The sequence below is a fragment of the Mustela nivalis genome (genome assembly GCF_964662115.1).
Source record: "Mustela nivalis genome assembly, chromosome: 13".
NCBI classification, from domain to species: domain Eukaryota; kingdom Metazoa; phylum Chordata; class Mammalia; order Carnivora; family Mustelidae; genus Mustela; species Mustela nivalis.
Window position 1 is genome coordinate 6,151,348 of NC_139032.1, and position 13,424 is coordinate 6,164,771.

Here is a 13,424-nt window from a genome sequence, read left to right on the forward strand (position 1 = left end):
GCCTCAGGTTTGTGTGTTATCTTAAAACCATTTCTGGTGGAGTTTTCTCCCCCCACCTGTATGCATATCTCTCTCATCAGTCTTAAATTTAAGTATGAAGTTCATTAGTATGAAGTTTTCCAAGCTTCAGTCTTCTACATACTGCCTTCATAATTCATCTCCACATGTATGTACCACTTAAACTATTTACCTAAGATTTTCTTTGAACTCATTTTCTTTTTCCTAAATGAATGTGTTTTCAAAGAAAATAACATTATTACAAATTGAAAATCAACACTTTTCCAAGATCTTGATAAAAATAAAAAATAATGAAAACAAAACAATTTTAGTGAATGCTACAAAGAGACCATTGTCTATTAAAGACTCTGAGCCCTAGGCCTCCTCTTCTTATTAAAATAAGCAATAGTGAGAGGGCTGTTAAAGCCTATCTCAACTGAGTTGTTATCCTTATAATAATAAAAAACATGAAAAATAGTTGAAAAATCAGTGATTTATTTACTATGTGATTCCATTTCATTTTAATGATTTGCAAGCCTACCACCTACAGGCATTTCATGTCCCACACCTAGGAATACACTAGGTTAGATCATTGGTAAGGTATCTTTCCACTTTCAATATCTATGGTGTTTCAAATATTTTCTCTTCCAATTATTTGTATATTTCCTCCCTCAGATCTCATTCATGCAAACTGTCCCTGACTTATACCTCATGTACAAATGATTCCATTCTACCAATGACTACCTCTGTTCTTAGTGTTGAGGGTCACTATGAAAAAAAAAAAACTTGAAAATTTTTATGTAAAATAAGTCAAAAAAGGGGTGAAAATCAGGAAGTTTTTGGGAGGAAGTGACTCAGACAGAAGTCTCTTGCTTCTTGACCAAGTATAATTTTACTTATTTTTCCAAGCATTTCTTTTTCATTTTCTTGTACTTTCCCTCTAAAGTCTGAATTAAAAATAAGGAAAATAAGTATATTTATCTGAGTTAAAATAAGTTAAAAAGACAGATGCCTCCAGAAGGATTAAGAGGTCATTAGTCATCCACACCTGAGTATATATTAATCCAATCAATTTATTTCCTAAATACCTGAGGTTACCTATAATGAAGGGGAGGGAATGAAATAGTTTTGATGAGTGGTTTATTTTGGGGGACTGGGGGAGCATAAAAGGAAATAGGGTTGGCTGGGAAGGTGTGCAGAGGGCGGAGGGAGGGAAAGGAAGACCAGAGCATCTCAAAGAAAAGTTCAGCATAGTTTAACATTTTTCTCTCATTCTTCTCCTTATTCTGTCACTTTAGTTCTGTTTTAGAAACCAGGTGGTAGGTATTAGAGAGGGCACGGATTGCATGGAGCACTGGGTGTGGTGCCAAAACAATGAATACTGTTATGCTGAAAAAAATTAAAAAAAAAAAAAAGAAACCCAGAAGTCAGATTAGTTAGATATTGTATGGTTCAGATACTTCTTAGATTAAGTCAGCCTTTAAAGGCTAAGTATGATTTCCCCCACCATGAGTAAAATTGCTCTTAAGGGAGGATGTCTTCTGTGTTTGGTGACACATATTTGGTAACCTGAGAACTGTACGTATAGTGCTCCACATGCAATGGGTAATTAAGAAAAGTTATTACTTCCATCTGCCTTTGTAAATCTCCAGTGGGACAGAAAATGTTAGGAAGACTGTTAGTGTGGATGTGGATTTTCCCAAGAGAACAGTTCAATTTTATATATAACATTCCTGTGTTTTCCAGGTCCTTTATTAAGTGTCCTATCACTTGATGTGATGATTTTCAAGTAGGTTCTAGGTCAGTGATTTTCAAACAATCTGTGGTGAAAGACCAGGATCTAATCAATTACCTATCTATCTATTTATCTCTGATCTCTGGCAGACCAATCCTAGTGTGCAGCTCATGCCACATGTGACTCACCACACTAGTCTGACAACACACACACTGGCCTGTTACCTCACTCAAAAAGGCAATTTGACCAGCCTTGAGCTTGGATGTTCCGGCAATGTCACGTTCCTCTAAGAACTTCTCAATACTTATTCCTAATACCGGCTTATCACATTGAAGAGTAGTGAGAAGAAGTTCAGAGACTCTGTTTGGGTAGACTGGTCCAATAGGTATTCTCTGAGAGTTCCTTTTGTAAAATGACAAGACCCCTCTAGTCCTGGGAAGTCCTTTTATTGATCTAAAATAAATGATATCTGTTAGTTTGGTTCATAGACAAAAATAATCTGAGAATTATTGGTTTGTAACATGAATTTTCCAACTCTCTTGGAATTGTCTTGTTGCTATTTTCTTTTGAACTCTACCAGAAAATTAGGAGCCCAGAAAATTTGGAGGTCTTCTTATATAATTCTTAAACAATTATTCTATTTATATTATATAAACACAATATATAAAGTAATGTTTAAAGTACTTTCTGTCAGTTTCAGTTATGCTGCAGTAACAAACGATCTCTGGAATCTCAGAACTTTATGCCGGTGGACATTTATTTCTTGTTCATGTTGTTTGTCTGTCATGAGTGGGGTCAGCTTGGCTCTAGTTTATTAATTTTAGAACCCATGCTGAGAGAGTAGCCCTAACTGTGACACTGATGGTCTTGACAGGAAAAGAGAAAATGGAGGCCATATGGTGGTTCCGCTGTGCTCAAAGATGGACACATTACTCTCCCTGATATTTCAATGGCTTAATTAAGTTACGTGACCAAACCTGACTTCAATGAGTCAGGGACGGTGAACCTTCCAGAGGGAGGGGACTGGAAGAAGGAGCAGCAGAGAATTCAAACACTAATAATTCCTACCACATTCACCGCTAAGATTTGAGCGAGAGGTGGGGAAAGAGTAGAGAGGTATTTCAAAGAGTAATCTATTCCATAAATCAAAAGGATAAAATTATCTGTACTAATTTCAATACCAATTTGAAATCATTTTACCCTTTTTCCCCCAGCCTTATTTGAGATGTGGTTGACATATCACATTGTTTAAGTTTAAGGTGTATAGCATAATGATTTGGTGTATGTACATATGCCAAATGATTACCACAATAAGAGTAGTTAACGTATCCATTATCTTACAGGGTTTCAATTTTTGTATCTGTGGTGAGACCTTTTAGGATCTACTCTCTGAGCAACTTTCAAATATACAGTATCCCATTGTTAACCCCCATCCCCAGAACTTGTTCACTTAAAACTGGAAGTCTATACCCTTTGACCATCTTCCCCCACTTCCCTTACCCCGCCTCCCTTACCCCGCCACTCCTGGCAACCACCTATCTGCTTCTGTGCTCTCTTTCTATTTTTTTCTATTTCTACTTTCTTCCCCAGATGCAGGAAGTTTTCAGCTATTATTTATTCAAATAAATTTTCTGTCCCCTTTCACTCTCTTCTCCTTCCAAGATCTCTATAATATAAATGTTATTATGCTTGATGGTGTCTCTGAGTTCCCTTAATGTAGTTTCCTTTTTTTATTACTCCTTTTCTCTCTCCTGTTCAGCTTGATTGGTTTCCATTCCTCTCTCCTCCATGTTGCTAATCCATTCTTCTGCCTCCTCTCGTCTACTCTTTATTTTCTCTAGTGTATTTTTAATTTCAGTTATTGATTTCTTCATCTGTAGTTCTGTTTTATGTTATCTGTCTCTTTGTTGAGGGTCTCACTGAGGTCCTCCACTCTTTTCTCGAGTTCAGTGAGTGTGTTTATGACTAGTTCTTTAAATTCTCTATCAGGCATATTACTTATCTCTGTGTTGTTTAGGTCTCTTGCTGTGATTTGTCCTGCTCTTTCTTTTGTGATGTAGTCCTCTGTCTCCTCATTTTTTGTAACTCTCTGTGTTTATTTCTATTTGTTAGGAAAGTTAGCTCTATCTTCTGCTGTCGGAAGTTGTGCTCACTGGGGAGTGTGGTGGAAAGACATTTTTTTTTAATTAAAAAAAAAAGAAAAGAAAGTTGTGTCCTTAGGCAGAAGAGGTCCTGAAGTGTCCTGCAGAACAGTGTCTCCTGCTCACCAGAACCTGGCCCTTCAGAAATGTTGTGTATGTGTGTTGTGTGTGCCGTACTGTTGTGACTGAGCTGCTTTTTCCTTCAGTCAAGTCATCTGCAATGCCTCTCTTGGCCTGTTGGGGGCAGGGTTTGGTCCCTGTGTCGTTAGTGGTCAAGAGGTAGAACTTGAGTCAGACCAGGTGTTTGCCAGAGCTGTGTAGCACCAAACTTCAGGGTGCTGTCCTCATTTGGTCCCCTAAGAAGCTTTCTTTAGTGGGTGGGACCTGCTGTCAGACCAGATATATGACCCCAGCTTGCTGGTGGAGACACAGTCAAAGTAGTGTATGTGGTTATCTTCCCCTCTCCCTCTGTCTGGAGCCACTTCGGCAGGAATCACTGTTGGGGCTGGTTGCACACTGCAAGGCTCATGATACCACTTTGGATGGCCTCTGGCCAAGGGCTGGTTGAACGGTTGGGGTCCACAGGAGGACATGGGGTGGGGCACATAGTGCCCACAAGGTCTGCATAGTCAGATGCAGGAGGGGACCTACAGCTTCAAGGAAAACTCCTGTCGAGACTGGTTGGGTTGGAGAGGGCCTACTTGTGTGAGTTTCTTACATGTTTTGGATGTTAATCTTATCACATACGTGATTTTTATTATTTTCTCCCATTCTGTAGGTTGCTTTTTCATTTTGTTGGTTGTTTCTTTTGGTTTCTTGTGGTCCCAATTGCTTATTTTATTTTATTTTTTTAAGATGTTATTTATTATTTGACAGAGAGAGACACAGCGAGAGAGGGAACACAAGCAGGGGGAGTGGGAGAGGGAGAAGCAGGCTTCCCATGGAGCAGGGAGCCTGATGTGGGGCTTGAGCCCAGAACTCTGGGATCACGATCTGAGCTGAAGGCAGACGCTTAATGACGGAGTCACCCAGGCGCCCCCCACTTGTTTAGTTCTGCTTTTGTAGTTGTGCTTGTCACATCCATAAAATCATTGCCAAGACCAATGTCAGAGTTTTCCCCTATGTTTAAAAATCTTATAGGAGTTCTACAGTTTCAGGTCTTACATTTAAGTCTTCAGTATATTTCAAGTTAATTTCTGTGAGTAGCATAATGTAGGCTCCACTTCCATTTTCCATTTTTTTTGCATGTAAATATCTAGTCTTCTCAACACCATTTATTGAAGAAACTGTCTTTTCTCTATTCAGTGTTCTTGGCTATTATGTCAAATATTGGATAGTTATATATATGTGGGCTTATTTTTGGGTTCACAGTTCTGCTTCACTGATCTGTGTGTGTGTTTTCTGCCAATGCCATACAGTTTTTATTACTATGGTTTTGTAACATAGTTTGATATCAGGAAGGGTGATACCTCCAGCTTGTTCTTCTCAAGATCATTTTCACTATTCAGAGTCTTGTGGTTTCACATCAATTTTAGGATTTTTGGGGGGTTTTTTTTTTTTTTTTTTTTTTTTTAGTTCTGTAAAAAATTTGCCACTGGAATCTGATAGGCATTGCACTGAATCTATAGGTGGCTTTGGGTAGAACAGACATTTTAACAATACTAATTCTTCATTTTCCTCTGTCTTAAAGGTTATGTGAGATTAGTTCTTTAACTGTTACAAGTGGAAAATGCATCCCCTCGGTAAGAATTAAAGATGTTTTATATTAAAGAGAGAAACATCCAGGGAATTTAATCATCTCTCTGGAGTATATATGGATGACATATACGTAAGCATGATTATAAAGTAAACACAAAAGAAGATGAAATGCAGTAGGAAACTCACTCAACTAATTTCTGAGGTTTCAGAACTTCACTGTCTTTTATCTTGATTTTTGTGGTTCATTATAGAAGATGTGGATATCACAGAAAAAGAGTCACATATTCATGTACTGAGCCTTGTGAGAAAATTTCTGATTTGATAAAATAAGTTAGGACATCTACAACTCCCAGAGAAGGAGTCTGACAGGTCTTAGCACTTCTTAAAAATTCTTCATTCTCTGAGGATAGGAAAAACAGTCCTCACATCTTTCTTCGAATAGGGTTCATTTCATATCAAAGAATTAACAAGACTCCTTAAGCCCCTAACATACAGCCGTGGAGTAATTAGGCTCATTTGGGGTTAAGGCCTCTTCAAGATCTCTTTTATTTTTAAAACACTTCAGATTTGAAATGTCTTGTCAGAACTAGAAGAAAGAACAAGGATGAATCCCTGCTGTCTGCAGATTAGGAGAGAGAGGGAAGGAGGGAGAGAAAAGAAAATGTATTTGCCTCTTTCCTTCTTGCTAATTATTTCTTATTTTTAAAAGAAGATTTTATTTTATTTTATTTTATTTATTTAAGAGAAAGAGAGAGATTGAGAGCATGTGTGGGAGGAGGGGCAGGAGAAGCAGACTCCCTGCTCTCCTGGGAACATGACCTGTGCCAAACGCAGATGCCCAACAACTGAGCCACCCAGGTGCTCAATTTCTTACTTTTATTATGCTCCTCCTTTGAACTCCTCTTGGGATGGTTTTTTTTTTTTTCTTTCTGTTTTGTGAGATATTAAGAGTACATTTTCCTAAGAGCTCTCCATGTTTAAACTTGGGGAAAAGAATTGTGTTTTTATAGCCAGCATATCGGCTTGTTTTAAATATACATGTGCTTGCAGCTTCTTCGTGGGGCTGATGTGGCAAGGGAGTGTGGCCTGGAGAAATGCCATATAGGTGTGTACTTCCACTTTGGCAAAATAATGGTCGCCCATCAAGTTTCCAGTACATGCAGAGTTCTCGGATTTGGTTTTAACACCAGTTCTGTGAAACTGGGACTTCCACTGCTCCTTTATAACTGGATTAAATGGCAGAGGATTCAGTGGCAGACCCTGTGTTTGGGAGATCCGTGGTGATACCCGTGGTGATCTTGTCTCCTCCTGCTCCTTCCTGCCCCCCTTTCTCCGTGCACCCACACATCTCAGAGCACCCACGTTCTTACGTAACAGCCTGAGATCCGCCTCTGTTGACTGACCCTCCACTGATCCGTGAAATTCCCTTTTCCCATGGTTGGAGTTTATTTGTCTAAAAACGTGTACTTTACCTGAACACGTTAATCATGGAGTATCTCTAGGACTTCACACACTGGAACTGAGGCTTTAGCACCTTTTCAAGGACACAAGGTTTTAGAACATGTCTCTCTACCATTCCACTAAAAATAGGCCTTGTCAAGGTCACTTGTAGACTTTCTAAGGTCAGATGTCTTTTATTCTCCACTTTGAGCTATCTTGGTTTCTCTCCTTTTTTTTTTTTTTTTTTTTTAACCTCCAAATCCAATATCTCAGCATATCATGCTGACTGCCTTCAAAATATATTCGGTATATGACTACTTCTCAACAACTCTACCATATAACTTTTTACCTAACCACTTATTCTCTGACCTAGCTTATTGAAATGTCTCCCCTCCTCTACTTTGCTGTCCTACCCTTTAATCTGCACACAGTAGCCAGAGTGCTTCTACGAAAACATGCATCACATCCTGTCACTTCTCAGCTCAGTATTTTCCAGTGACTTTCCTTCCCAGAGTAAAAGCCCACATCCTTACAGTAATCTTGGAGCCATGTGGTCTGGCCATTGCTACCTTCCTGATTTTTCATTTCAGCGCTGTTCCTTTCCCCGCATCTGCTCTAGCACACTGGTCCTCTTGTTTATCTTTGAGCATGTCAAGAGCACGTTCTCAGTTCTGAGTCTTTGTGTTTTCTGTTCCACCGAATAGTCTTATTACTTTCTCCCTGACTCCTTTGTTTGTTCAAATAATACCAAACATTAGGAGACTTTCCCTGGCCCACGTTTACAATATAACAGAGCTGCACCACCGTCACCACCCCTTGACACTCTCTAAGCCCTTGTGCTGGTTATTTTTCTCCACAGCAGTTATGACTACTGGTATATCATTTGCACATTTGTTTAGTGGGCAACTTTTCCCATTCTACTAGAATACAAGATTCCTGAGGGCAGATACTTTCCTTGCTATTACCATGCCCCTAGTGCCAAAATAGGGCCTGTCATGCAATGCAGTCAGACTCTAAAGCAATAGCTGATTGAGTGAATAAATAAGCATACGTCTAGAGCTGTGGGAGACTGTGTTTCCCAGAAAGGAGAGAAAGCCAGCATAAAATAGAAGAGAACAAAGCCAGCATGCTGGGGCGGTGGGCGGCGGGGCGGAGCAGAGACCAGGTGAAGGGTGAGTCCTGGTTGAACTTGATTTCCTGATTGGTCCAGAGGCTGAAGTGCATTTCTGATCCCCTGCCACTTGGTAGTTCAATCTTTCCATGGAGTCCATGGACCTTTGCGTGTAAGTGGCCTTGAGTTGGGTTTCTGCATCTACCAGGGTCCTAATGAATGCACTGAAGTCATATATACAGAAGGAATGATAAGCAGGGCTGGAAATCAGGTCTTGGATTTTCAATATAGCATCATACCAGGTGTTTCTGCAGTTTAAAGCCCTTATGTAATTACAGGACCCAAAGGTATATATGCCCAAATCCGTTTGAAACAAGGCCCCAGAAGGTGTCAGAGATGATGAGATCCTGCTAAACTTGCTACATACCCGTTTTCCTCCTTCCAGAGGGTGCCATCAATTTATTATATGAACATTTATTTTCAGGATCTGGAAAGAAACAACACATCATCATTGAATGTCCCATTATTGATCAATTCATGGCGAAATTAAGAACAGAATTATGAACTGCATTAATGACTGGAGAAGTCCTGTGTTGTTACATTGGAGGAATGTTAGAGGTGACTTCATCCATCTAGAGAAATGATATGATTGACTCAAGATAACTTGGTTAGTGACAAAGCTAGATCTAGAACCCCAAAATTACAAAGCTGTTTCACTTTCAACTCAGGCTCTTTTTACTACACAAGATGCATAGCTTTTCCTTTTCCCCTGGTCCTTTCATTCCCACCCTGTTCTCTGAGGTTATATACAGCTGTGTAAACTCTATTAGCAATCTTTCCATCAATAAATTGTGGACCTTGCTATCTAGGTGTCTCCGGAGAGTGTGGTGACACATTTTAAATGAATTCAGGGTCACCAAGGACTATAAGATGGAAGGCAATCTCACGCAAGCTACGAATGAAATATGAATCAATCCAAAACTCAGCAATTTATAGACTCATCCATGTGAAAGAATAATAACTTTAGAATATGTCCCAAAAGCAGGTTTAAAGGTCATCATGCATAGACTTTTTTATATTTCTATTTTAGAACGAGAAATTGATTATTATCTCAGAGCTAAATTCCACTTTGTACTGTCTGTCCAGCAGGCTGGAAAAGGTATGAATCACCTGATAAAATGGAAAAATACTACATGCTCCTTAATTCCTGATAGTTTTAGAGAGGTATAAGAATAAGGAAGAGGTAGAACAAATATTTGGGAGAATTAAAAAAAATACATATATATATATATATTTATACATTCATGGTTCTAGGTTATATGAAATCAAGTTTCTTCAAATTTGAAAGATTCACATCAGGATGCCATCAAGGAAGTGCATCACCGACTATATGTCCTTTTTGAAAATAACCCTACTCATATTGAAATCATGGGAGAGAGACCCTAGATTGGCCCAGTCTGGATCACATCAACCCCACTTACCAGAGGAGAGCGGGATATATTCCCTACAATAGCAGAGTTGTAGTTCCCCAAAACAGAAGCAAGAAGAGATTTATGCTGAAAAATGAGAAATAAGAGGTCTCCCCCCCCATAGTTCCCTGGATCTGTCCCTTTGCCATTTCCCACATATTGTCCTAATGTTTTGGGAAACAACAGGGTGTAAGGCAAAGGGACCTGAACTCGGATTCTAAATCTTGACTTTGACCTTCATCTCTGTATAATATTAGACAAGTCATTATATAACCTTTCAGGGCCTTGGTTTTCTCATCTGTAGAATTAAAGAACTTTAATGTATTGTTGCGAAGATTTCTTCCTGCTTCCTAGGGTAAGAATTTATGGCCGAAACTTGGGCGCTGTCCACGGTTCTGCCAAGTTAAAGTGAAATCTTTATAACTGTATTTCAAGGTTTTATTACAATAGATAACCCCAATTAGAATTTATTCTGGTTAAACATAAAGATTCCAATGGCATGAGCTCTAGTAGCCACCCAGACTGGAGTGGAAGGAAGCTGTGGAAGAAGTCTTGGACTGGCACGTAGAGATGTAGTACAATGCTCATCTGTGCTTTTGTCTCTCGGGCATTCATTTACTCTTCTTCAATTAACAGCACCATGATACTCCGTCGGTCAGTCAGTCTTCTGCCATCTGTACATACAGTTCAGGTAGAGCCAACTTCACCCTTCACGTCTCCCCTCCATTTAGCCCACAGTGAAGGATTGTTGTTCTGTACAAGATCCCAAGTGGGGCTGAATCGGGTAGGAGCTCTAAGGAGATTTAGTAGCTTATTGGCCAGTACCAGTCAGGGAAAGTTTAGCTCCTTTGGTGCACAAATAGGACAGAAACAAACAGTACAAAATAACACAAGAGAGAGACAAATAAAGAAGGACCAAGACATGGGATAGTCTTGTCTCAGGTGCTGAACAGAAGGCTGTGTTCAGGAGGTTGACTGCTTCCCATAACGTCCCATCCAAGGGAGAGGTAGAGTCACTTCAGTTCCTGAGGAGAGTGTCCTCCATGAGGTCACCCATTGTTGAGAAGATTTCCACATCTCTTCCAGTAGATCAGTAGTACTTGGAATCAAAGACCAGGATAGAAGCAGAGTAAGGTTCAGGAAGGCAGATGGATGGTCACATTTGAGTAAGAATGAAGAGTCTAGTTTCAGTTCAACATTTGTTGAGATTCTGGTTGGAACGACAGACATGAAACAAGTACTGACAGTACTCTGAGGTAAATGCAATCAGATGTGCAAGATACTGTGAGAGCATAATGGAGGAACATGTTGAGTGGTGGTGGCATTGGGGGGAGACTGCCCAGGGATAATTTTCTGGGGGAAACAAGAGCTGAGCCATCATAAAAGAAATATATGAGTTAGGGGATGGAGGTGCATTACAGGCATAAGGCACAAGGGGCAAGGGGCAGGGGAGTTACAGTGACAATCAGTGGGCATGTTTGCAAGAGTCAGGAGGCGTGTTTGTTGCAGTAAATAAGCTGTTTACTGGAGTGGAACCTAAGTGCAAGGCAAGGACATGTAGGAGAGTGATCTGAAGAGGGAAGCAGGGGACAGATCATGCAGGGCCCTTGCTACCATGAGAAAGAACCTGGACATTCCCCTGTAGACCAGAGGTCACACATAGGTAAACCATAGGCCAATTTTTACCCTCAGATGTGTTGTTTGTCCTGTACAACATCATTTTTATTACTATAAAAAACTTAAAATTTTTAAGATTTTCACTTTGTTGATGGTTTCCTTTGCTGTGCAGAAGCATTTGAGTTTGATGTAGTCCCACTTGTTTATTTTTTATTTTGCTTCTTGTAGATTTAAAAATTGGGAGTCTTTACATCTAAAAAAAATCTAGATTTCTGGTCTGTCTAGAAAAAAATGAGATCTGGCAATCCCCGTCTGTCCTCTGATATGGTAAAAATTGCCTGGAAAGAAAGAATAGCTGTCATCCTGGGATGGTCCTGTGCATTTCCTCAGTGCTTTCCACTGATTCCTCACTGGCACCTGGCTCCCCTCTCTCTATTTTTATCTGTGTGGCCCTTGTATTGAAGAGAATATCTGCAAAAGGATTCAGGTACCTGTATCCAGAGTTTAAGTTGCCCCTGGTACGATGTGCACCTATCTGGAAGTTATTTGGTCTTTTTGGTGCTCAGTTTCCTCATCTCTAAAGTCGAGACTAGTTAATTTGCAAGGTCCCTTCTTGATCCATCATGCTATGTTTCTTTTATCATTAACATAGTGATAAAAATGCTCTAGTACTGTACAGTTTTCAAAGATTTCGTTTTTAAAATGATCCCTATGAGCTAAGTACTGTGTTCTTAAAAAGATGAGTAAACTGAGATCCAGAGAGACCAAGAAACAAATTCTCTTCCCCTTCTCCTTTTTCTATACAGCAGTGCTATGCCTGGGTTTCTCTTTTCTGATAGTCCCCAAAGTTGGTGCATCATGAATGGAATAATGAAATGTGACCAAGTAGCATGTATGACATAAAATATTTGGGGTGTAATTCCAAGGCAACGGGATGGTTTTCATATGATTAAAAATATACAGTAGCCTTACCTATTTTTTTTTAAACTTCATGTTTCTTATAAGATGTTTTGGCATCCTAAGGAAGAAGGAGCTAAAACTGAGCTCATGAGAAGATTTTTTTACTCACTTCTCTTCAGACAATTTATTCAAGCATAAAATCTTTGAAGCAATTGTGTAATCAAGTCTAAAAACAGTTTACAATCCACAGAGGCAGTGAAGCAGGGACTAGTTAGAGTGAAAGGGTATATCTGAAGGGAAAGCAGATGTCACTGGTTCCATATACACCAGGGGTTTTGGCTCTTCTAATGTGGTCCTCTGAAGGGAGAGGAAGCCGGACTGCTAGTGATGCAGTGACTTACTGTCTTCACGATAACCCGCAAGGTAATGGGGATACCACACTTGCAGCAGCCAGAGAGTTTGCTTCCTACAGCTGAACGTGAAGTTGCTGGAAATGAGACCACCAAACAGTGGAATTACTAGGAATCCGGCTTAATGATTCACATGTGACAGACCAGAGCCCAGAGCTCATCATTCCTATACATTCAAGAAAAGTGTGTGAACTGGAAGACAAATAAGATCATGATTCTTTTTTAAAAAAAATTTCATTTATTTATTAGACACACAGAGAGAGATCACAAGTAGGCAGAGAGGCAGGCAGAGGTGGGGAGAAGTAGGCTCCCTGCTGAGCAGAGACCCCCCCCCCCAAGGTGGGGCTCGATCCCAGGACCCTGAGATCATGACTTGCGCCAAAGGCAGGGGCTTAACCCACTGAACCATCCAGGCACCCCAAGATCACGATTCTAGACGAAATGGAAAGGCTAGGGGAAAACTTAGCATATGATTCCCTATCGCTTCAGATGGAGGAACATTGCTTAGGTGTCTTTATTATTGTGTGTGTGAAGCATGGTAATTTTAATGCTCTTGTGAATTAAATGGTGTATATTCTTTTGCAGAAAAGCCTTTGTAGGCTTGAGATGCTCACTGGTGAAATAGCAGCCTGAGCTGAATGAAAAAAAAAAACAAACCTAGATTGCATCTCAAACAATCAGCTTCCATCACTTCTCGGGCTCATTGCTCTAGTGAACAACCACCAGATCAAAGATTTCTCTTCTTTTGGACATAGTCCTTTCCCTTAATCCTTCCCAGGAGTCTTCCTTTCTGGCGAAGCACTAGTGCCTCACTTGGCTGTGGGAAGTCAAGTCTCCTTGATTGTATTTTGGGGAAGCTTTGTACAGAACCACTTTGTAGCCAGACACTAGACAGCGGCAAACACA

At 40.0% G+C, this 13,424-nt stretch overlaps 1 long non-coding RNA gene across 1 annotated transcript in view; it reads left to right on the forward strand.

The window, feature by feature from the left end:
- LOC309845914 overlaps window positions 1-8,986 on the forward strand; it is a 28,311-nt gene extending 19,325 nt beyond the window's left edge. The window contains exon 5 of the long non-coding RNA XR_014301590.1: window positions 8,607-8,986. This is a non-coding gene — a long non-coding RNA (uncharacterized lncRNA). The remainder of the gene's footprint in view (window positions 1-8,606) is intronic.
- The last annotated feature ends 4,438 nt before the right edge of the window (window positions 8,987-13,424 follow it).